At 33.3% G+C, this 24,812-nt stretch overlaps 1 pseudogene; it reads right to left on the bottom strand.

The window, feature by feature from the left end:
• The window catches only part of LOC129075979 (programmed cell death protein 2-like), a 58,116-nt pseudogene that overhangs the window by 15,037 nt on the left and 18,267 nt on the right, over window positions 1-24,812 (bottom strand).

Below are 24,812 nucleotides of genomic sequence, written 5' to 3' on the forward strand. Positions count from 1 at the left end.
GTTGGTATGGATCCACTCAAAGTTACTGAGTTTTCACTTGAGACGGAACCTGAAAGTGTGTTTTAAATGACATTCTATCTCCTCTTCTGCTTGTCTCTTAAAACCCTGGCCTGTTTCTTTTAGCCAATATAACACATAAACTCTTCCAGGAGGACAGGCAGACAAGCACAGGGCTTGATTTACAGCCAGCTTTGTTCCAACACAGTTGTATGAGTGCCACATTCATGGAGCTAATGCTCTTTTTCTGGCCCCTCTACAGGATTCCAAGTTTTCTTTCCAGATGGCTGTGTGGCTTCAGCTCCACCGGCAGGCTGCCGCTTTTATGTACCCAACAAAAGGCACATCTGCTTGACTATGGAGTATTAGCATAGCATTTCCAATAACAATACCAAGAAGCATGCAACTAGAGATATATATCTTGTTAGGTTAATAGTATGTGTGGAATTTTTTTTTTCTTGGCCATCCATCCTAACAGATGATATACCCTATCTTTAATGTCAGGAGAATACATTCTTTCATTTAAGCATTCAATCAGTTATTAAAAAATCATTTGCTGAGAACCATTCACTGTGTTTGTCTCTGTGCTAGTTGCTGGATATACAGAAACAAATGAGACGTTTCATTTCAATAGGCTGTAGATTTGAAAACAAGTATGAGACAGATGAGGAGAGTAACAGAAGAGCCAAAAATAACCAGCATTGTTCTGAGGAGAGAAAACTGCTGAAGCAGGTAAGGAAGGTCCACAGAGGAGAAACGTTTGGGCTGAGCATGTGCTGCTTTTTGTTTATTTATTTGTTCCTGTTTCTCATTGTCTCTGAAAGTGAAGGAAATTTACCTTACTCAATTTAACTTCCATAGTTTTAACTTCACATAAATGATCTCTTTTAATCCCTACAACGAATATCTGGTATGTGTGTGTTATTCCTTTTTACATATGAGAAAATTGACCCTCAGAGATTCAATGACTTACTCAAGGTCACATAGTTAGTAATTGGAGAAACTGTAGCTAAAAATACTTGTTTGGCACCAATTCTTCTGCTTTTTTTCACCAACCTGCTGCCTCTACTTAATGGTATTTTGGCTTCATAGCCATAATATTTTGTGACTTAAAGTCAGTTCACAACTGATGATCTAATTTGATTTTAGTTGACCTGAATGCTAAGGAATTTGCCCTTGTTTTTCATTGCAAGTATTAAAAAAACAAAGGAAATTATATAAGTAATGTTTATTATGTAATTATTAAACACCAGGTGCAGTATTTGTATTGCACTTGAGTGGCTGAGCTCACCCTAATTTTATAACGCAGCTACTTCACTTCCATTTTACAGGTAAGCAAACTGAGTGAATCTTAGAGTAACGAAGTAACTTGCCCCACAGTGCACACTGAGCATGTAGAAGAGCTTGGATTTAGTCCTAGCAGTCTGATTCCAGAGCTCCGAATCTTTACCACTATGTTCTAATATCTGATAAGACACAACTTTAGTCCATTCTATGATAGTTCAAGAATTAATGAAATAGATGATTCAGGCTATTTGGAGACCCTTTCTACACTTTTAAAAAAATATGATTATTTGACTGTGTAAACCTGAAAGGAAACTAGAAAAGATGTGGTATTGGGAAACCTACATTGTGCTTTCTCTCCATTCACCACTTTATATCCCCCATCACTTGTATCTGTTTGAAAACATAAGATGTAACAGCTTCAAATTTATGTATAACACATTTGCATATTAGTGATGGCTTTTTAGACAGCAAAGCAAGTATACGTAGGGTATGTTGGGTGCTCTCATATCCATCCGTCCTGTTCACATTGTCTGATAAGTGTTTTCCCGTAAATATAGTAGTAATACTTTGATCTGTCACTTTGGCTCACCTTCTAGATTTGGTTAAGAACTAAGAAGATCTGTCTCTTCAATATTTCAAATTTGTTCAAATTTGTCTAGAATTTCAAAATTCTAGATTTGGTTAAGAACTAGGAAGATCTGTCTCTTCAATATTTCAAATTTGTTTGTATTTCTCTATCCTCAAAGGGCTTCCGGATTTTTCTTTGCAGAGCATGTAAAAGAAAGAGGAGAAAAGTTGGGAAAAAGAAGAGAAGTAAGAGAGAATATAAGTTCCAGAAGCCAGAGAATCAGGGTGCTTTCTTTGATTCATGGCTCTGAATTGGGTTTCATCAAGTGCTACATCAGAGTGTGGTCATCTGGTAAAGTTGGAGACATCTGAATTCTCCGAGGAACATTACAGTTGGTATGATATTTTACACAATATTAGAAATATTAATGATGAAAAGAATTTGTGGAGAGGTCAGCCATTTAGTGAAGCAAATGCTCTGGTTCTTGTTCATTAAAATCAAACAAACAAACCAACAACAACAACACCCCAAAATATGAACACCCACAATGACACTTAGAATGGAGTTCTAGAATATCTGTTTTAAAATTATTTTTATAGTAATAGAGTCTAAATTTTTTTTATTTAATGTTGTCTTTTCTTAGCATCATACTGATGTAAAATATCCAAGGGACAATTAGAGAAGCTGGTAGGAGGGTGAAGGATGTAGGTGCTCTGTGAAGATTCTTCAACCAACTACTGAGTTGTCTCTCTTTATCCACATAATGAAGGTCAGGGATCTAACTATAACTGAAAAACTAAAGGGGGACCTTTTGTCCCAATTAGAAGGCCAGATTTTGTAGCAATTATAGTACATGGATTAAATAGAAGTTGAAGGGTAGAGGAAATACCCCAGAGCCCAATTACCTTACAGATGAGTGAGGCAGGTATGAGAGGTATTCCATGATTCAAGGTCAAAGGACAAAACTTAAACCTAACAAGACCATCATTGGCTGGGGCGGCACTTGATTTAATCAGACATTCAGGAGTACTGAGGATATATATTTATGTTGAAAATAATTGAATATTGAAGCTTTTTCTGAATATTAAAGTTATTTCCTGCAAGCTTGATTTTCCTAATAGTCAAATTAATAACATCTAGTTTCCTGATGAGGTAATTCAGGGTAGTATGTTAGTGTAAAATGAAAATGCTTCCCAAATTTTCTTGATAGTGGTAAATACCCACATTCTTAATTTCTTATTATGAAAACTAGTTCTACAATTTTCAGTTGTAGTTTCTGTTCTTACAGGATATGGCATGAATCACATTTAACAGGGGAGTGCCTTTTATCCCTATTCATTCAATATTTTTCTGCTCATCTGGACTGGTTAACAGCTTCATTTGCTGGGACTAGTTGGTTCTGGAAGAATGCTTTCAGAGGGTGCATGGAATATAACATTGTAGCTTGCTCCTCCACAACAAAAATGTGTATATATTAAAATGAACTTGAACAGGTGGCAAATACCTGCTTAGAAGGAGCTTTCATTTTAAAATAAGACATGAGAGTAACTGAATTACTGTTGATTTCAGTTTAGTTCTTTTGGAATTGCAGAATTATATTTTTTTTTTCTGCCGTTATATGAAAATAATTTTTAAAGTGTTATCTTGAAATAGAAATATATATTTTAACTGCTAGTGCAAAATAAAAGAGCATTTTTCACACCATCAGAGAGAAAGAGTGAGAGAGAAAGGATACAGGGGGAAAGTGATACAAAATGACAATAAGATAACTGATAAGTAAAGGGAAATCATGTATATAGATCTGATTTCTGAATTATTCTGCTTTGTTCTTCCACAGAAACAGAAAGTGCTGTGTCAAAGGAAATCACTAAAATCATAAATTCTCCTATCTTCTTGAGGAAAAATTATGTAGAATCTGATTAAAAAATAATGTGCTGATCAAAACAGGAGATTAGCAGAGAACATCATTACCTTTGATCGTTCTTCAATATCACCTCTGATTCTAAGGTTATTAGTCACTCATTTGTAATGAGATATCTCATCTCCTATGTCAATTACTATGTTAAAATCCCACAAGAATCTATACTGCTTCCCAGGACACCAACATAACACAAAGATCAACATGCCCTTGTGATCAAGTTGTGTACAAAATATATAATATATTCACTTAAAATGAAGTCATTTTATAGCTCTGTCTCTAGACTTAGCTGGGTAGTTAGGTGACTGAACGAGAAAGTTTTCTTTTGATGTATTTAAGGTAAAGTTAAACTTACTGAGATTCCTCCTACTTGGAGTAAGATTGTAAAAAGACAAAGCTTTACACAGGAAACAACCTACTAATCATTTCCAGAATCTGTTTCTCTTTTTTCGGGTATTGCTATTGGGTTAAGTCTGATTTCTCTTGCCTTATCCTAAAGTAGAATACTAGTTGTGCTGGTGACATACTAATTCACAGGAGAGAAATTCTCCCACTCTTCCCAGATCCAAAGCACAGACACTAAGGTCGTTCTTGTGCTAATTAGCTATTACATACCCAAGATACAACAATAACAATAAAGTCAACATGATTATGCACAGATTCAGTTGTAACCATGTAATACCAAAAGTAGTAATAACAAATAGTTCAAAAATGAAAATTCTGAGGAAAAGAGAAAAAATACCAAGGTATCAATTGAACTCCTGAAAACCGTGTGTCTAAATGGGTTTTTTCTAATTTAACTATCTTCTGTTGTCCTTTTGTTAGTGTTGGGCCAGAAGAATATTTTCTATCTTAAAATACCAAATTAGTGATGTTAAACAATAATAAATTTATGGAATTTTAAAGTGAAAAATTGGAAAAAGAAAATTTAGTCATCATTTAGCTTGTTTAGAATAATGACAAATTACAATGACAGATCATCAGAATTACCTAGAATTGAACACACATACATGTGTATATACCAGGTCTGGCTGAAGTAACGCCTGCTTGAGTGTGGTTGCTATGGTAATAATATGGGTGTAATAATTTATATTTTTGATTTGAACATTTCACCTAAAATTTCATATGGTATACTTCGATGTGATATTGTTATGTTACAGAATTATATGCTTATGATTTTGTAATAAAAGATTTTGTAATAAAAAAGGGGCTTTATTTGTGCCGGACCCCCTGTGTGTGTGTGTGTGTGTGTGTGTGTGTGTGTGTGTCTGTGTGTGTGTGTATAATTGCACAACTATAACGTGCGTGTATATATACATGTATATTATGTATATAATATACATATGATTCAGCTTTAGTTCAGTAGGTCTGGAGACTGGCGAATTGAGGTCTCCAATGACCAGCCAGCTCTGGAAATCACTTATGTCACAACTTCCATAATGTTGCATTTGAAGCAACTGAAGGCTTCCACAGGTTGGCCAACCTACCAATTGTCACACAGCCAACAGATAATAGTTAGGGACAAAACCCAGGCTTCCTGATTCTTGACTTTTTCCATTAACCCAGAATTCTTCTTCTTGATGTTTTATGAGAAATGGCTAATCCCATCTGTCACTTCACTTACAGCTTTCTCTAGTTTTTGTTTCGTGAAGAATTATTTATGCTGCTGATTCACTACTTAGCCTTTAAAAGTAACCTGATATTGTGTTTGTACATAAAAATAAAGCTGTTAACACTTGGTCTCTTTGATTGGAAATGATTTTCATATGTTTTCTCATTTCCCTTTGTTAAGATTTATCTTCTAACTTGTGTTTTTTTTTCACTTCAAAGTTAAACTATTTAAATCTAGAGACAAGCAAATTGTTTATTAAACTCACTTGCTTAACAGTTTCAGAAGTCTGCCAATGAATTGTTTATTGAGAGGGTTGTGTTCTTTCTTCCTTTCTTTCTCTTTCTCCTCCCTCTTATAATCCCCAAAGGGAATGGCAGATGTGAATAGCTGAAATATAATATACTGACTTGTTTGCCTGGTATGTATGTGACTGCCCTCTGTTGGATAAAATTAGATCTGCTCTAATATGTTAGATTGGCTTGCCCTCTAGCGGTCTGGGCAGAGGATAGTAATGAGGATACTGGAAAACTGCATGAAGGATCAGGGAATTTTTTCTTTTCTTTAAATAACAAAACTCAACCAAAAGACTGATTTAATAATAACTATAATTTAAGAAGCAAGAAATAACCATGATTTTACCATAAATTTTATTTATGGATAAATCAATATAATCATTAAGTTACATTAAATGAAGGTGTTTTATATGGAATGTGAATTTATGGTTACTTTTTATACACAATTCAATTTATCACTTCTTTAATTGTAAACTCTTAATAGGTCATTTCATTTTTTAAAAAATGGAATTTCTTGAACTAGAATGAATTTTATTCACTATAACTTAGATTCTGTAAACTGAAGAAACAACATGACAAAAAAGATTTTAAATGAAAAAACCCTCTCATTTTTAAAGAAAAAATATTTGTGACTTAAAATATAAAAATTAAATTGCCTTTATTTAGTGCCCTTTAACCTTAGTTTAAATATAAACTTCATCATCACTCATGTAATTAATTAATTCAAAATTAATTAAGCATAACCCATTTTTCCAGCTCTTATGTGAATAAGAAATAGATAAGACTCAACCATCAGGAACCTACCATAATCAGATTTGAAGATTCTGGCAGGGTTGAGTCTTATTTTTAAAGATAATTATTTTTCCATTTGTTTTATTGCCCCTCTCTTGGCTCTTATAAAGTAATTTTTTTCTTCTTGTTTATCATCTCAGTAATTCATCTTTGACTCCCCAGGGTAAAGTACAGAACCTGAGCCATGATGAGCCTTTAATACATCTTTGTTTCTAGCACCTGCGCTAACCCTTACTTCTTCTCTTGTTTCTTCTGGCATCTAAGAAACCCTTAAATCATAGCATCAAAACCTCTACTGAAAGGTAAATCAGGGATCTGTTGCCTTAAGATACAGTCAATGATTTCTTTACCCTTATATATATTTATGTATGTACACACACACACACACACACACACACACACACATATATATATATGCACACATACATAGATAAAAGGTAAATATTCTGGAAGACATAGGGCAGCTATTTCTAACCCAGTCAAAGAGATTACCCTACAAGTATTTATATTCTTTCTTGAAAAAATTTGGTCTTCTCACTTCATAAAACCATATGCTTTAATACAGATTAGCTACCTTATTTATTTTCCCTGTATTATTCATTATTTTCATTTTTCCAAAATCATATTGTCTCATTTAAAAAACTAGTCTGGACACCAAACCTGAACTTTCCAATTAAGCCAAAGAACTTGTCCTCCTTCACTGTGGGTACCAACAGGAATGACACCCCGCCAGGTGTGGTCATACGGGTTGTGTAGAGATGGTATCTGTCCTAGTTGACCACTGCATCTGTTCTAATGAGCTGGCACTTACTAAATATTTGAATGATCAGGATAGGCAACAGGAAGTTTTCATCTGCCCTCACCAGAGCTTTCCTTGTGCTGCTCCCTCTTTCTGGAATCGTTCACCTTTCAGCCATATTAGACATAGTAGTGTACATGTGTGTTATTTGGTGACTTCTAAAAACTCCATGATAGAGTTGATCACAACTTCATTTGTGTAGTTTGTAAAAACACTGTTAAGTTACTTACTATTGTCCAGCCTAATCCTGAGCACTGGAAAACTTTAGTTATGAACATCATTTTTTTTTTAATTGAAAAAATTGTTAAACTTGGCTTGTACTTAAAATTTTTACCATTCATTCTTTTGGGGGATCACTTTTGAAAATCAATGTTGCCAATTCCAACTAGGTCCTTTTGCATATTATCTTTTATATGTTCTATCTTTCTATACTTTCTAGAAAGTTTTTTAAAAATATTATATCTTTCAGTTAATTAAATAATTTTCCAATCAGATTTAAAAATTTTTAATTCATTGGTTGTTTATTTTTCATAACATGCCACTCTTATTTTATGGACACTATATTTTCTTTAGTCTTTCTGGAAAAAAATTGATTTTAAACAAGTTCTTGTCATCATGATATACAAATTATATATTACTGTTGGCTTTCCTCTATCATGTTGCAGATATCTTCCAAACTATGTTGAATACTGGTTTTCTGCTCATATTTAAGAAGGAATAAATACAAAGCTCTGTGCGTGTTCAGTTCAGCAGACTTCATGTTAGAGTGAGTGGATGGGAGTAGCCATTAAACTAGAAAGCTTCCAGAATAAGGGGAATTTGCTCTATATGTTTTCACTCTACATGTTATGATGGTTACCCAAGATAGATGGTGCAATTTCTAAAGAGAAGAACCCTGTGATTTTTTTCCCCATAGCTAAGTACCTGATAACAGGGTTCTACATGTGGTGGTAGGCAATTTCTACCCTCGCTGACCTTCAGGTCAAATAAAGACAAAGAAAGGGAACACCAAATACTTGTATTGTCTTTGTGATGAGAAAATAGAGTGACAGAGAATAGTACAGCAGTACTATTTCAATTCCCTTTATGTTTTTAAAGCCACCTATTGAACTAAATGCACTATCTTTATTTGAATCCAATGATGAAAATCTTAAAGTGTTCTTTGAGGTCCTCTTGTCAAACTTCAGTTTGGAGGTTGGAATTGTTTCTATACCATTTTACTTGTTCTACTTTCAGAATATACTTAATCATCCTCACTTAGTTCTTAATGAAGTACAAATCATTGGAAAATTCTGCTTGTTAGCAAACTCTCCTAATTTAGGACTAAATCCAGCTTCTCTTTTAGTTTCACCTACTAATTTTAATTTATCCATTAAAAACACGCATTTCAGGGAACTCTGTGAACACCTGAAATTGTATATGAAAGTAATTTTATATGTGCATAGAACAATTTTCTGGGGAGAGATGCCATAGAGTTTATTATACATTTTCTCAACTTAATCTATAAACAAAGAAAAGGTCAAAAGTCACTGGTCTGAAAACAGTGCAGAGAAAGGTGGCTGCCTTTAATGTCTGGCAATTCTCCAAATATCTAAGAATAACTATAATCCATTTTTGTTTTTCATATTTATACAATGAAAATCTCAAAGTCATTAAATAGTATGATACTGTGGCTATTTGAATAGGATTTAGATTTTAAAAAGCTCAATCTAAAATTATTATAAATCTTGTTCATGTCCATTACCCATAAATAAAAAGGGTCATTAGTAAAACAAAAGCAGTAAGTTAAGCACACTCTAAATGATAGTAACTAGAAGTTCATTGTCTTTCTGAAGAAGTGGAATGATCAAAAGAATACAGGACATTTTCTTTATGCTCCAGTGTTAAATCACCACACTTGTAACCTTTTCAGTAACAAAGGATGGGATCAAATCAGTGGGATTTTTGCTCTCACTGACAAATATATCAGTACTGTTTATAAAAACCACTGTAAAATCTGGAGTAATTTTTAGAAAGCATATTATTTTGTATAAAATTATGATGGCTTTGTGAAAAGTATCACCATTATCAGGACTTTATGAAAAATTCAGGTTTATTTTTATAGGGTATAATTTTTCTTTGTTAAATTATTTAAAAAATAAATGATAATTTTTAATATAAATTAGAAAAATTAGATAAAAGAAAAGTTACATAAATAGCACTACCCAGTGTATCAATGTTAAGATTTGGGTATATATACTTTCAGAATAAAATATATTCTTTGACCTTTTTAATTATCAACATATTATGAGTATCCTTTCAGGAGAGTAAATACAGACCTAACTTTTTCTTTTAAATTAAAGCATGGTATTCCATTGTTTAGAAGTGCTACAGTTAACTTAATCTGTCTAAATAAACATTTTGTTTCCATTCTTTGTTTTCATAAACAACAGTATGATAAAAACCTTATGCATATACATATTGTGATTATATTATACATATTGCCAAAATTCCTTTGAGGCAAATTTATACCCCTACCCATAGAACCTTCCCCCATTTGACACACTCAGGCTATATCAGGGTATCCTAGGGCATTTTAGTTTTTGCAGATGTTAGGCAAACTATGATATCTGTCCTTGTTTATGATGCTTTCTTGTTTTTTGGCGGAGAAGCAGCTTGTTGCCAAAGATCACTGTTTATATCTAGAGGTAATAACAGGGTCAATGTGAGTTCTCCTGGTTTTGAAGCTTGTGATGCCATGAATAACAAAAGTTATTATAAGAAGTCTGTGAAGATCCTACAGTTTTGAAATAGCCCTTCCTTAATAATTTTAAAAGATTATTTCAATCCCTCCCTACAAAGAGAAAATATATCCTGATACTCCTATAAAGGTAGAAAATGCTGTATAAACATCAATACCTATAATAGTAAATTCCCAATTTCAGGGTATGAGGGTGAAAGTAAGGAAAATAATGCAGAAAAAGAAAGGACTGCTGGATTCAGAGATAATACAAAATCTTTCTTTTGACAAATAGCTTATATGAATTTATAATATGTGATATTTCACTTAAAAACTAACAATAAATTATTTCAAATAAAAGTAAAGTAAAAAATTAAAATTTAATTTAAATTAAATTGTTTAAAAATATATTTTTATAACATTCTAGTTTGAAATAGTTATTAATGAGCAAAAAGTACTTTGAAAAAAGGGTAGTAAGAATAGAGAGACCCAAGTTTACATAAACTGATAATGAATCATTTCCTGAAAAATTACATTATTATTATTGAATTACCTTAATTATAATGCATTTTAGAAATTATTCTATTTTATTCCAGATTTTTTCACATATAAAAAATGGTGCCAATGAAGTAATATACAATGGAGTTGTTTAAACTTGTACTATTATAGAAGGATATTACTCTTTATTACTTTAATACAATAACTAAATTTCAGTGTATTAAAAACTGAGGTTGGTCTTAAATGGGCTTTTTGGACTTTTTAAGCCAAAGCTTAACAAAAAAGACAATTATGTACCTGGCATATCCTGAAATTAACCTGATTTAGATTGATATTTTCAGAATATGGTAATGGTAAGTCCATTTTTCCAATTTCTACACCCTTATTTAGCTACAAGATTTGTAATATATATTTAATGTTTTAAAATATATGCCACTCCCAAACATATTAATGACTGAGGACATGGCACCTAGTGCGTTGAGAAACCACTATGAGACACGGTGGCAAATCCATTTGTTCCCATCTGAGCTGCCTGCATCACAGTGACCAGGCCCCTGTGGCAGTCTCGCTGGGCACACCCTCACTGGGTGCACAATGAGAGGTGAATTTCCTGTTAGGCCCGTTCTAACTGGCTGCTCCCTCAGCCTGCGATACCACTGGCATCTTGGTGCTCCTGTTCAGTACCATCTTCTTTGCTTTTTGTACCATCCCCTTGATGTTTCTCCAGTGTTGAGTGCTCCAGCCCCCTTTTTTTCGACCCCAGGCTTGGTTTGCTCCCTTATTTTGCTGGGGCACATTCTCCCATGGATTTCTTTCCCTGTGAAGCAGGTTTTTAAAAATATACTTTTGAGCTCTTGAGTGTTTGAAATTTATCATTCCACCCTCATTTATGAATGAATTATATCAGAGTATAAAACTCTTAAGTTAGAAAAAATTCTTAAGATTTTGATATCATTGTACCATTGTCTTCTAATCTCCAAGGTTTAGGCTGTAAAATCCGATACCATTTTGATTCCTAATGTTTCATATAGTGTATCCTTGGCTCCTATTTCTTTTAACTGTCTGGAAGCATTTGAAATATCTTTGTCTAAATATTTTTAAAATTTCATGATTATATCTTTTGTTTTAGGCTTTTTTTCCCCCCACTTATATTTTGCTGGTTGGTTTCTCAGCCCAGCATTTCAGTTCTGAGAAAAAACAGTTCTTTTTAATGTGTTCCCTACCTCTTTCTTTCTTTCTTTCTTTCTTTCTTTCTTTCTTTCTTTCTTTCTTTCTTTCTTCTTTCTTCTTTCCTTCTTTCATCTATCTATCATTTATCTAATATATCTAATCTATCTACCTTTCTTTGTTTTTCTCCAAAAATTTTTCTTAGTTAGATGTTGGGCCTTGGGTACTTAAAATCTTTTTTTTATATCTTTTGTCCTTTGTTCTATTTTATAAATCATTTCCTGAACATGTTTTTGATGTTTAAAATGTATCTAAATCATTTTTTAATAATCTGATTATTACCTTAAAGTATCCTGTTCTCATTTCATAGATGCATAATTTTCTCTTATCCAAAAGCTGTATTTTTTAAAAAAATGTCTTCTCTCTACTTCCCTCATTTTTCCAGAGTTTCTTTAATTTTCTGAAGTTCATTTCAGTTGTTTGAATTGCATAACAAACTGTTCATTGGCATTGGAAACATCATTAACTTACCTGAAGATGCTTCACTCTTCAGCCATTTCTAAGAATGAGACATTAAGAAATGAAGGGTAACCTTTGTTGGTTTATGGACCCCTGTAAAGCTTCACATTAGGATTACTGGGTTTGGGACCTGACCATGAGACCCAAAATATCAAAGTCTGGAGGTCTTTTCTTTGGGCAGGCAGTAAATCCAAGTAAAAACCTTAAACCTGGGGTTAAACCGCTTTGCAGCCTCCTAGGGCACAGCACTGAATAACCGAGCACTGCAGAATCCTGGAAAAGCACTGGGGCCACTGCATTCAGCACTCAGACGTTCACTTTCTTTTTTTTTTCTTTCACTTTCTAAGCACAGGACTTACACTTGCCCTCCTCCTCCTTCCGGGAGCCTGAGGCCCTCTGGTTCAATTTCTCCAAAGAAAAACTTTCTTTTTTTTGCCAACGTAGGGACGGAGGTTATTTAAACTATGAAGGCAGGGGAGGGAAGGCCGTCTCTACTTACTCCTATGCACTTTCTGCTGATTTTTTCATTTTTATCTCCATTCTTACTAACTACTATTGTAAACTGACCTGATACAATTTGGTTATGAACAACTGCTAAGCTCCTTTTGGTAAATAATAGATACCCACTGAAGCAATTCTGATGTGAACGCTATTACTACCTCAAATCATTACCTTTCTACCAGGTTGTAAAAAAGTTAAATCTTAAGCCAAGTTTTGCCCCATCTACAGACATAAAAGAAACAGTTCATATGATCTTTCTCAATCAAGGAAATCCCAGCTCTTAGTTCCTTTAAGTTTTTTATCACCATTTTGCTTGAGTTGAGGATTTGGGCCAACCCCGGCATTTCAGGGCAGGGTTCCGTAACCCAAGTGGACCGCCGCTCACCGTGCTGTCTCAGGGGCTCCTTTTCGCAGCTGCCACAGCGCCCCCTACGCCCGCCTCTGCCTTTGAAGAACGCAGCCTTCCCCGGCCCAGCGGTTTTGCGCAACAAGGATCTTGCACCCTGGGCCGCGAGGTCTTGCGCCTGTACCACCTCCTCTGGAATGTGAACGAAAACTTCGTCACGGGCTAGTTCCTGGAGTAAGGGCTTCCTTACAATTCTATGTGATTACAACTTAATTACACATTCTCTTGTTTGTTTGTCTGTTTGCCTTATAAGCTATGTTAATTTTAATACTCAGGCTGAATGCTGTACTTGAAATAAACAAAATTGAAATGATTTTATCTAGGAACCAAGATGAAATTCTTAAAAATATTTTTTAAAATGCAAGCAAATAAAAGTAGTGACCTACATTGAACACATTTCATTATAATATGCAGTCCCTCCCCCCCTTTTTCTTTTCACTTTTATTATAGAAAATTTGAAACACATGCTGAACTTAGGGGCAAATTTTGTTTTATCCACACCCAACCCACTTCCCGTCATCCCCATTCTGCACTGATTTATTTTGCAGCAAATCTCAGACATAGCACATGAACATGTTCATATTGTAAAATATATCTTGGAAGGACGGCTCATCCTTAGTAATAGCTATATTTGCAAAAACACATTGACAAAGGGGACAACTATATTGACAAAATAGTCTTAAAAATATTTCAGAATATTATATCAAACAGACTGGAAAAACATGGTCAAACTATTTGTAATTCTCAAACAAGTTTATAATTAAATTATGAATAACAACTCGTAAACATGCTATTAAATGATGTATAGTTTATAGTTCTTTCCTTATTTAGATTTACTACCCAGATTTTTAAAAATGTATCTGTGTTTCATTTAAAAGAAAAAATTTCAAAAAAGAATATACCAATTTAGCATTTCTAATTTTAAAAGATGACACTAAACAGGGAAATTCCACCAGGGAAAACTTCTCCCACTACATTGTTTGGCAGCATTTGTCCCCATTGTATTTTTTACCTGAGTTTGTTTAGCAACCCACTTTATACCTGATATACAAAGGTTTTTGGTGAGTTGTCAGTTATTATAGTTTTTGAAAGATCTTCAAAGGATATTGAAATCCAGTATATGTGCTAAGTAGCACATATATCATATCACACTATCTTCAACTTTTCAAAAAAGCTTTGGGTTGGCCAAAAAGTCCATTTAGTTTTTTCCATAAAAGACATACTTTTCATTTTCACCAATAACTTTATTGAATCTGTAATTTTGAGTATGTAGGCTATCTCCCACTCTTGGCTTCTAGTGGGTAGAGGCCAGGGGTGCTGCCAAACATCTTCCAATGTTTGAGATAGCTCCACAGCAAGGAATTGTTTGGCCAAAATGAATAGTACCAAGAAACTTTGCAAACTGCTTTTGACATGTTTGATCAGTCACAGCATCTTCTCCATACACTGCACAAATCTTTGTTTTTGCATTTCAGTTACATTTTTACTTTTCTTAAAATAATAATGCATAATATGCTTAAAATGTGTGTTTTCTTCCATTATTAAGTATTAAAATGACTGCACAAAAATTAATCAATTTTGGTACTTTTATTAAAAATGCATGCTGATATGATAACTGTCACAAGACAAAATTGTTTTAAATGAAGTTGAAGACAACTAAGCACTGCTAGATCCATTGTATGAAAAAACTAAAAAAATCTTTTTGGCCAACCCAATACAAAAAGACTGTAACATTTGTCTTCAAAGGAAATTGTGCTTCTAGGAACCAATCCAGGCCTCTTCATTCTTTATTGGCTTCCTTATATTGGTTTAAATTTTTTGAGCTCTCTCTACTCTTTCTTATTCTACTTTCTTATTGACAAAAAATTGCTGACATCTATCTTCTACTATCACATATTCTCATTTTCCTTGTCCTTCTGGATTTATACACCTTTAAAAAATACTTACTTTCATATTGGTGGGGTTAAAAAAATAGCAGAGATAAACTTAAACTAAGCCTCACCTCAACAAACACTTCATTAAATATATTTTCCTAAAAGTGAAAACATTTTCATATCAGATTATTCAGGTATCATTGGTAAAAGCATACATTCCTTACCAATGTTTTCTATAAAATCACGGAAAAGCTATGGAATTAATTGCGCTTAACATCATCTACATTCTCAATGCAGAGTGTGGGGATTCTCTACAAACAGAAGAAATGGCTTAGAAGAAACAGTAAGAACAGCTCATTAGTTGACTAGCGTTGTTTTAGATCTGTCTTATTATTTAAATCTTTGTTCAGCAGCAACTCCAAATATTCATGTAAATAATAAAAATTTTCAATAAATCCTTTGATGGTACTCTAAATAATGAACATGGATGCTGACAAAATACAATATAGCTATTATTATGATATTGATGAGGAGATTATTGAAGGATGTCATCGTGCCTGTAAAAATGACCAGAAGGGTTGCTGGCAGTAGCAAATAAACTGTTAGAGTTGATTATAATGGAAAGTCCCAGAAAGAAGCTTCTATGGTAGTACTGAGGATTGCCTTAATTATAAACACACTTAATTGCCTTAAGGTGTGTTTATAAAAAAAAATAACAAAATGTTATGTTTTATTATAACTACACTTTTGTGCTTAAAATCATTGTAAACATTGAGTTTTAAAAAATCTGATGTCCATGTGGCTATGTCATAATTGTTGAGACTGTTTCTTCTGTCTGCCTCAATCTGGGTCATACTGATTCAAAAAACTGAAGTCTAATTCCACCAATTATAATCAAAATGATAAAATATAACCATGGTGTTAGTTAGATTTTTAATGGGCTACATTTTACAATAATATCAGAATATTTTTGAAAATTTTGACTCTGAAAAGCTAAAACTATATTTTCACAATGGGTATTTTTACTATGACTTAACTATTCAATTTCTATTACTATTTGGAATAAACTTACTTAAAACCTCTGGCTTTGAATAACATGCCTTCTATATTTAAGCTGTAAGTATAAATATATAAAAAACATTTCATCTTTTTCTAGAAATAGTTTTAAGTTGAAAAATTAATATTTCTAAATTTTCTTTGCCAAAGAAAGATATGTGGAATATAAAATCTTTCCACCAGTCTATTTTTCGTTTCACAGATAATCTATACCCAATCTGTGTCATTATTGGAGAACAAATGAACAAGTGAAGAACTAAATTATTTCTTTAAAATAGTTTGTGAGATGAAGCAAATAAGCAAAGGGAAGATAAGTTTGCAGACAATTTCTTGCAACTAGATTATTTATGCCACATCACTATGGGCTTTGACAATGGCCACTATTATTAAACATTTATAAATTACTGAAGATGATACCATTTTTCTGATTTAATTATGAAGTTATAGATCAGAACTCTATATAGACAAATCATATCATATCCAGTTTTTAGTCTAGCAGTTTTATTTCATGGTGTGTTATCTCATCGGTGGATATAAAAATACAGCAATGTTCTACTATATAACACATGGGGGTTGATCTTTCTGGAACAATAATAACTTAAGATGATCATTTATTACTGAGTCCTTATCTGTATATTATTTTAGAATAATCTTATGAAGCTTATTTCACATTTTACATATCATATTTTATTGAGTTAAAGAGATGTATAGTCCATTTGAGCACAGACTAAGTAGGGAGGAAATTGACATTTGTTGAGTACCTTACCTATAAGCTAGAAAAATTATTGAATATTCTATATATACTTTTGTTTAATAGCTGTAAAAGTTTAAAGAGGATATTTTATTATTCCTCTTTGACAAGGAATAGACTCAGAGATATTAAATAAATTAATTGTGATTGCACAGCTAAAGTGTGACAGGTTCCAAAACCAACTCCAAATATTCTGTTTGCAGGCCAATGTATGTAAAAAGTTATGTAAGACATGAAATATAACTTCCATAAAAGCATGTAAAAGCATGATTTATATTTATGCTAATAAGATACATGAAAACTTACAATGACTTAAAAATATACAACTCTATATTGACTTCACTTAAAACCATTAAACCATTGTGTAAGCATTTTATGAATAAGGTACACTAGTTTTATGATGTATAAAATTATTTATCTTTAGTGTCATTCACTGGAAGATAAAATGAATAAAAATCCACCTTATAAGTATTACTTGAATAACTTCTACAGAGCTGTTTTTATTATTGAGATATGGAAGGAAGTATAAGTTTTATGTGAACTAAGAATGGCAGTGCCATAGACTCAACTTCAGAGCACTGCAATCATAACTGAAGTATTGTAACTAGGACATTTAATTAGTTTCAAAATAAATGAGTCTTCAGTACTTGTACCATTCTTTGGATCCAGCCCTATAGATCTAGCTAAGTTTGTATGCTTTTACTATTAATATGTGTATCATGTTGTGAACTAATATAGAAAGTAGAAGGACCCTCTTCATATTGGTAATGTATTAAAATAGAACCATATTTGTCTTTCAAATATATTGTTTTTTAACATACACAGTAAAAATTGTTCAGAAATATAATTTTCACATTTACAAGTTCATCACTTGGTTAGGACATCTATGTTAAGAAGTCTACAAACTAAAAATAGTTCTACCATATGACTCAGCGATTTCACGTCTGAGTGTTTATCCAGAGAAAATTAAAACACTAATTTGAAAAGATATATGCACCCTAGTGTTCTTTGCATTATTATTTACAATAGCCAAGATAAAGAAGCAACCTAGGTGTCCATTGATAGATGAATGGATAAAGGTGTAATACACACACACACACACACATACACACACACAGGAATATTACACAACAATAAAAAAGAATGAAATTTTGCCATTTGAGACAACATAGAGAGGATTATGTTGAGTGAAGTAAGTCAGACAGGAAGAGACTAATACTTTAGGGTTTCACTTATATGTGGAATCTAAGTAAACAAAATAAACCAAACAAACTCATTCAGAGACCAAAGGGATGGTTGCCAGAGGAGAGAAGTGTTGGCAGATGGGTGAGAAAGGTGAAGGAGAATATAGTCAGCAATACTGTGAAACTAATAATACTAGAATTAGTGGGTGGTCACATCATAAGGTATAAAAATATAAAGTCATTATACTGTACACCTGGAACTAATATAACTAGTATAATATCATATACCAACTATATTTAAATTAAAAAAAAAGGAAATTCTGTGCCTAGGTTAAAGCCTAAGCTAAGTAACACATATAAATACTGTACTCAGCTGTTCCAAATCTGCGTAGCCCACAGCCAAAAAAAGATGAACATGGTGCATAACCGTCTCAGAAACTTGGGGAAAGGACAACTGGCAACTGGGAAAGAGATTTGCACTAATCATCTCCATGCAAACAGTGATCAAAGCCACTGATAATCAGTAGTAGAAATTCAATAAATGTGTTACATCTAAATTTTATAATACCTCCTGAATACTCTCTGTAAGTGATGAAACATGCTTAAAATAGCCCCTCTGAATTTTATGGTTTAATTCACTTCTATAATGATAGTAAAACAGAAGTAGAGAGAAGTGTAGTAATCTGGAGCCAGGCCAGATGAAGATCCAAATACTCAGAGAGATTATTTTTTCAAAACTAATGGGGCACCTCAATGGCAGAGTCAAGACTAGAATTAGACACTAATTACCAAAAGTGCCAAAAATGAAAAAGAGAATATTAAATTAAATAACATCATTTGTGAATTATTTAAAAAAAAACTGAACTGGAAACCTCTTTACAGGGATGGAATTCCTTCCTACACATTTGAAGCTAGACTGCTATCTATAGGAGACCGTAGTTTTCTATTTATAGAGCCTGTGATCGTACATGTAATAAGCCATGTGAAGACTGAGTATAGATGGTAAAAATGAAAGATTTCTAATAATAATAATTCTCAATACCAAAGTTACAGAAAGGCAATTTTTTAAGTTAAACCAGACAGAAGAATCCTGTTTATCAGTAAAAACTTAGTGAGAAATGCAATAACACAATCGGAAGGGCAGCTTGTTCTAGGTCTCAATAATAATAATAACATCAATTTTCTTCCAATCTTTAGGATGTGGCTTTACACATACAGTTTTATTTTTATAGACATCTTTATCTGAACTTACTGAGTAATTTAAGATCTTGAACTGGAATCAAGAAATGTTCCTCTGTCAATGCAACATGACCCACAGTGTATGGCCATTGGTCTATCAATAGAGTAAATTCCTGTTCATTCCATCTCCTCTCCTGTCTTCCCCCAGCAACCACTTGGGGCCAGTATGGGTACGAGTAAGATGAGGTGTGGTAAAATTAACATGAAGCATACATATTTACTCATTCAATTTTTTTAGAAAACATAGATGTAGGCCCACTTTTAAAACTGGATTGTTTGGATGGAGGGGGCAAAGGGGAAAAAATTGGGATGAGTGTCTGTAATAGCATAAACAATAAAATATTTCAAAGATAGTTGTAGGGATGAACTATAAAAAAGTTAAAAGTATAGGACTTTACTGTTACCAGGAAAATTTTGGAGCTAATAAAACTGGAAATACTAGAAATGTCAGTTACTGAAGCAGTGAAGTCAATTTCTATATATATTATGGGAGTATATGTTAGAAGGTTTATGTGGCATAATGGTAAAGGCGAAATTTGATTTAATTAACTCATTAACTTGCTTAATCATTAAATAAGCATTGTGTGAATACCTATCATGTGTAAGTCTTGTGCTGGACCTTGCCAGTAGAATAAAGATGATAACACGTCTCTTGCCTGGGGGCATTCGCAGTCATGGTCTAATGAACGAGAATAAAAATAACTAAGTTCACAAAGAGAAGGATTTGTGGGATCAATGTGCTGGGATTAAAGTCTGGTAGGCCATCTATCCACAATGGTTGATATATTGATTTTTACCTTATCTTATTACAGAAAGAATGTTTTAGGAATGAGATAGACACAATGAAACAAATATGAAATCTGAGGTGTTAAGGGGAAAAAAAATAACCCTTACAAAGGTGGAAATAAATATGCACTTCTCCTTCCAAGTGTAAACTACAACCCAACCCAGTCTGAAGTGGAAAAAAACAAAGGAGAATACTAAGAAAGAAAAGGATGAGTAGACTATTGACTTTTCTGAAGAAAAAAAAAGGTACATATTTCAAATACTATTAAATTTACTCATGAAGGCTTTGAAAAATTAAATATCTCTCAGCATGGGATGGTATCCATAAATGTGCTTTAAACTCTTTTAGAGACAGTATGTGGCACTCTCTTTTCTATCTGTTTATATTTTTTATCATTTGCTGCTTATTGCAAAATCTCCATGATATTAAAATTGAAAAGAGATTAAAAGCTTAAATCACTGTTATTTTCTTAAAGCTTCAGCAGAGATTTGAATAAAAAATTTATAGTTTGGTATCATTTTGACTCTTGAACTTATTCTCAGATAGGCTGCAAATTTATCCTAGGGCCTGAGGCACTGAAACACCACAGAGCTCTGCAATAATTTCCTGTCAGATCAGACAACCCAGTTATTCCATTTCCCAGGTGTCCCAGTGACCTATATTATTGGCAACAACAGGAGTGCTGCAGCTTACCATTTAGCTGAAAATGTACAGTGCATTTTAGAGTGATAGGGTTTGCTCTGCTCATTCATCCATCTTTACGTTCTTTGTATTTGGTTCTTAGAGCAAAAGAAAGAGTGCCACCTACTGGGTGTGGGATATGAAAAGCATATTATAATAAAAATGTAAGATTGTATCAAAGTTGGATTCCAAGTCACTGTGTAAGAAGAAAAAAAATCCAAAGAATGTCTTCTTTTTACTAATAATTATTGTATATATGTTCTTAAATGTTTTATTATCAATAAACACTGGGAATTATTTCAAGTTTTCATCTAAATATTTAAAAATAAAGATTCCTTCTATCTTTTGTCTTATACTTTGTTTTTTAAAATAAATTTATTATTTTATAGCAGTTTTAGGCTCATGGCAAAATTCAAAGGAAGGTACAATGATATCCAATACACAATAGCCCCATATATATATAACCTCCCCTATCAGCATTTCCATAGTGGTACTTTGGTTACGACTGATGAAGCTACATTTGACAAATCACAACCAACCAAACTTTACAGCTTACACTAGGGTTCACTCTTGGCATCCTACATTCTACGGACTTGGACAAATGTGTAATGACAATGTATCTATAATTATAATATGATACAGGGCATTTTCAGTGCCCTAAAAAACCCTTTGGGCTTTGCTTATTCATTCTTCTCCCTCTCCCCCATGGCAACCACTGATCTTTTCACTGTCTTCATCTTTTGCCTTTTCAGAATGTCATATACTTGGAATCATACACTATATATTCTTTTCATACTGGCTTCTTTTCACTTAGTAATATTTAAGTTTCCTTTTAAGATTGCTGGATAGTATTGTAAGAGTATGTTTAGTTTTGAAAAACTGTCTCCAAAGTGGAAGTACTTATACTTAGGTATAAATCTAACAAAATAGGTATAATGTCTATATGAGGAAAATTATAGGTCTTTGATGGATGAAATTAAAGAACTAAATAAATGAAGAGATATTCCATGTTCATGGATAAGAAAACTCAATATTTTCAAGACATCAGTTCTTCACAATTTGATCTATAGAGCCAACATAATCCCAATAAAAATCCCAGCAAGTTATTTTGTGGATATTGAAAAACTGATTCTAAAGTTGAATGGAGGGACAAAAGACCAAGAATAACCAACACAATATTGAGGGAGAAGTACAAAATTAAAGAATTGATACTATCTACTTTCAAAACTTTTTATAAAGCTACAGTGATAAAGACAGTGTTAAATCAATGAACCAATAGACAAATAGATCTATAGAACAGAATGGGGAGCCCAGAAATAGATCCACATAAAAATAGTCAGTTAATCTTTGATAAAGGAGCAAAGGCAATGCAATAGAACAGCAAATAGCCCTTTGAACAAATGGTGCTGTAACAATTGGACATTCACATGAAAAAAAAATAGATCTAGGCTTTATACCCATTACAAACATTAATTCAAAATAGATTTCAGACCTGAATGTGAAAACTATAACATCCCTTTCAGATAACATAGGAGAAAACCTAGATGACCTTTGTTATGCTCCTCTTTATCACTGATAACTTTTGTTTCTTGTACATCATCTGTGTATTGCATTGTATGCTTACCACCCAAAGTCAAATCTTCCATCATCATACATTTGACCCTCTTTACCCTTTACCATCTGCCCCCCACCTCTCTTACCCTCTGGTGAATATCAAACTGCTGTCTGTGTGTATGATCACTGAGCATTTTAAATAATTCCATTTTCTCTCCTCTCTTAGCATATCAGTTATACGTTTTCTTTGTTTTTTTTCTTTAGTGGTTACCTCGAATTTGCAGTACATATTTCTAATACAAGTCTACTTTAAATAACACAACACAATATCACTTCACTGGCCGTATGAATACCTTATAATAACAAAATAAACATTCCTAATTCTTCCTGCCCATCCCTGGTATCATTGCTGTCACCCATTTCACTTACATATTAGCATAAATAAACATGTATATGCATATATGACATATGCATAAGCATACACAACTAAATTCATTGTTACTATTATTATTTTGAACTCTTATATAGACCAATTCAGAATAAGATACATAAAAGCTTTTATCATCACTTAATCTTTCTTTGATGTTCTTCCTTTCTTCATGTAGATTGAGTTTCTGATCTATTTTATTTTTCTTTTCTCTAAAGAACTTCTTTGAACATCATCAACATCATCATCATCACATTTGCAAGGCAGATCTACTGGCAAAAAATTCCTTCAATTTTTTGTTTGTCTAAGAAAATCATTATTTCTTCTTTACTTTTGAAGAATAATTTTTAGTATAGAGTTCTAGGTTGGTGGTTTTTACTTTCTCAGTGCTTTAAATATTTGACTCCATTCTCTTCTTTCTTACATGGTTTATGAAGAGAATTTGGATGTAATTCTTACCTTTGTTCCTGTGTGGGTAAGAATTTTTTCCCTGTTTGGTTTATTTCAAGGTTTTTTCTTGATCTTTGATTTCTTATAATTTAAAAATGATATGCCTAGTTGTAGGCATTTTTTTTGTGTGTGTCTGCATTTATTCTGCCTGTTGTTCCCTGTGCTTCTCAAATCTGCAGTTTGGTGTCTGACATGAATTTGGAGAAATTTCCACTGATTCTTGTTTCAATTTTTTTAGTTTTTAATTTTTTGTTTTGTTTTTATTTTTCTATTGTTGTTGAAGTACAGTTGTCTCTATTTCCCTGCCACCACTTTCCTCCACCCTACCCACACCTACCTTCCATCCTCAATCCTACCCCTCTTTGCCTTTGTCCATGGGTCCTTTATATGTGTTCCTTGATGACCCTTCCCCTTCTTTCCCCCATTATTCCCCTCCCCACTCACGTCTGGTTACTGTCAGTTTGTTCTTTATTTCAGTGTCTCTGGTTATATTTTGCTTGCTTGTTTGTTTCATTGATTAGGTTCCATTTGTAAGTGAGATCATACGGTATTTATCTTTTACCTCCTAGCTTATTTCACTTAGCATAATGCTCAAATATTTTTTCTATTTATTCTTTCTTTCTTCCTTTCCTTTTTTTCTTTCCTTTTTTTCTTTTTTCCCCCTGCTATTCCTATTAAATATATGTTATATCACTTTATATTGTTCCATAGTCCTTGAATATTATGTGTTTTTTGTTGTTGTTGTTTTTAGTTTTTGTTCTCTTCGCTTTTCAGTTTTGGAGGTTTTTATTCAGAAAGGTTCAAGTTCAGAGATTCTTTTTTCAGCTGTGTCCAGTCTACCAGTAAGCCTATCAAAGGCATTCTTCGTTTTTTGTCAGTTTTTTTTTTTTTTATTTCTAGCATTTTTGGGAGGTTCTTAGGATTTCCATCTCTCTGCTTACATTACCCTCATTCTATTTTCTTCATTAGAGGCCTTAGCATATAAATCACAATTGTTTTATATCCCCAATCTGATGATTTCAACATCCCTACCATGCATGATTCTGATGCTTGCTCTGTCTTTTCAAATTGTATGTGTCTTCCTTTTGGTATGCCTTGTAATTTTTCCATCATAGCCAGACATGATGTACTGGTTAAAAGGGACTCCTGTAAATAGGCCTTTAGGAATGTGGTTGTGAGTTGAGTGGAAAGGAAGGGAAGCGTTCTAGAGTCCTGTGCTTCAGTCTCAGCCTCTGGACTTCAAACTTCACAAGTGTTTTAAATTTTTTTATCCCCTCTTAGATGGGAGGGGATGGCTGGTTTGGGCTGGAGTTGGGTATAGGTGAGCTAGGCTCTGATAAAACCCCAGCAGGTTAGGCTTTTGTTAGTTAGTCCCATGAGGTCAAGAAGAACAGATTGCTCTAGGGTATTTTAAAATGACTCCTTGCCCTTCCCCTGCAGGAAGAATGAGGGGATCTTTCTCCAAAATACTATTGGAACCCGGTTGAACTCCTGGAGGTAAATCTCACAAAATTGTGGTGCCTCTCTGGGACAGGTAGAGCCTCTCCCCTGCCCCCGAGGTTTTAGCTCTCAGAGTCATACACACTGAGCCTCCAGCAACTTGTCAATTGCAGTTCTGGTTTTCCTATGCTAACACTGGTGTTCCTTGTGGTCTTAGCTCTTCACTCTTTGTTCTAATAATTTATTTTCTATACTGTCACATGGGTCTCTCCAGTTTTGTGGGCAGTGATTTG

The sequence above is a fragment of the Pteronotus mesoamericanus genome, unplaced genomic scaffold (genome assembly GCF_021234165.1).
Source record: "Pteronotus mesoamericanus isolate MK-2021 breed Mesoamerican mustached bat unplaced genomic scaffold, CSHL_Meso_final contig_56, whole genome shotgun sequence".
Taxonomy (NCBI): Eukaryota; Metazoa; Chordata; class Mammalia; order Chiroptera; family Mormoopidae; genus Pteronotus; species Pteronotus mesoamericanus.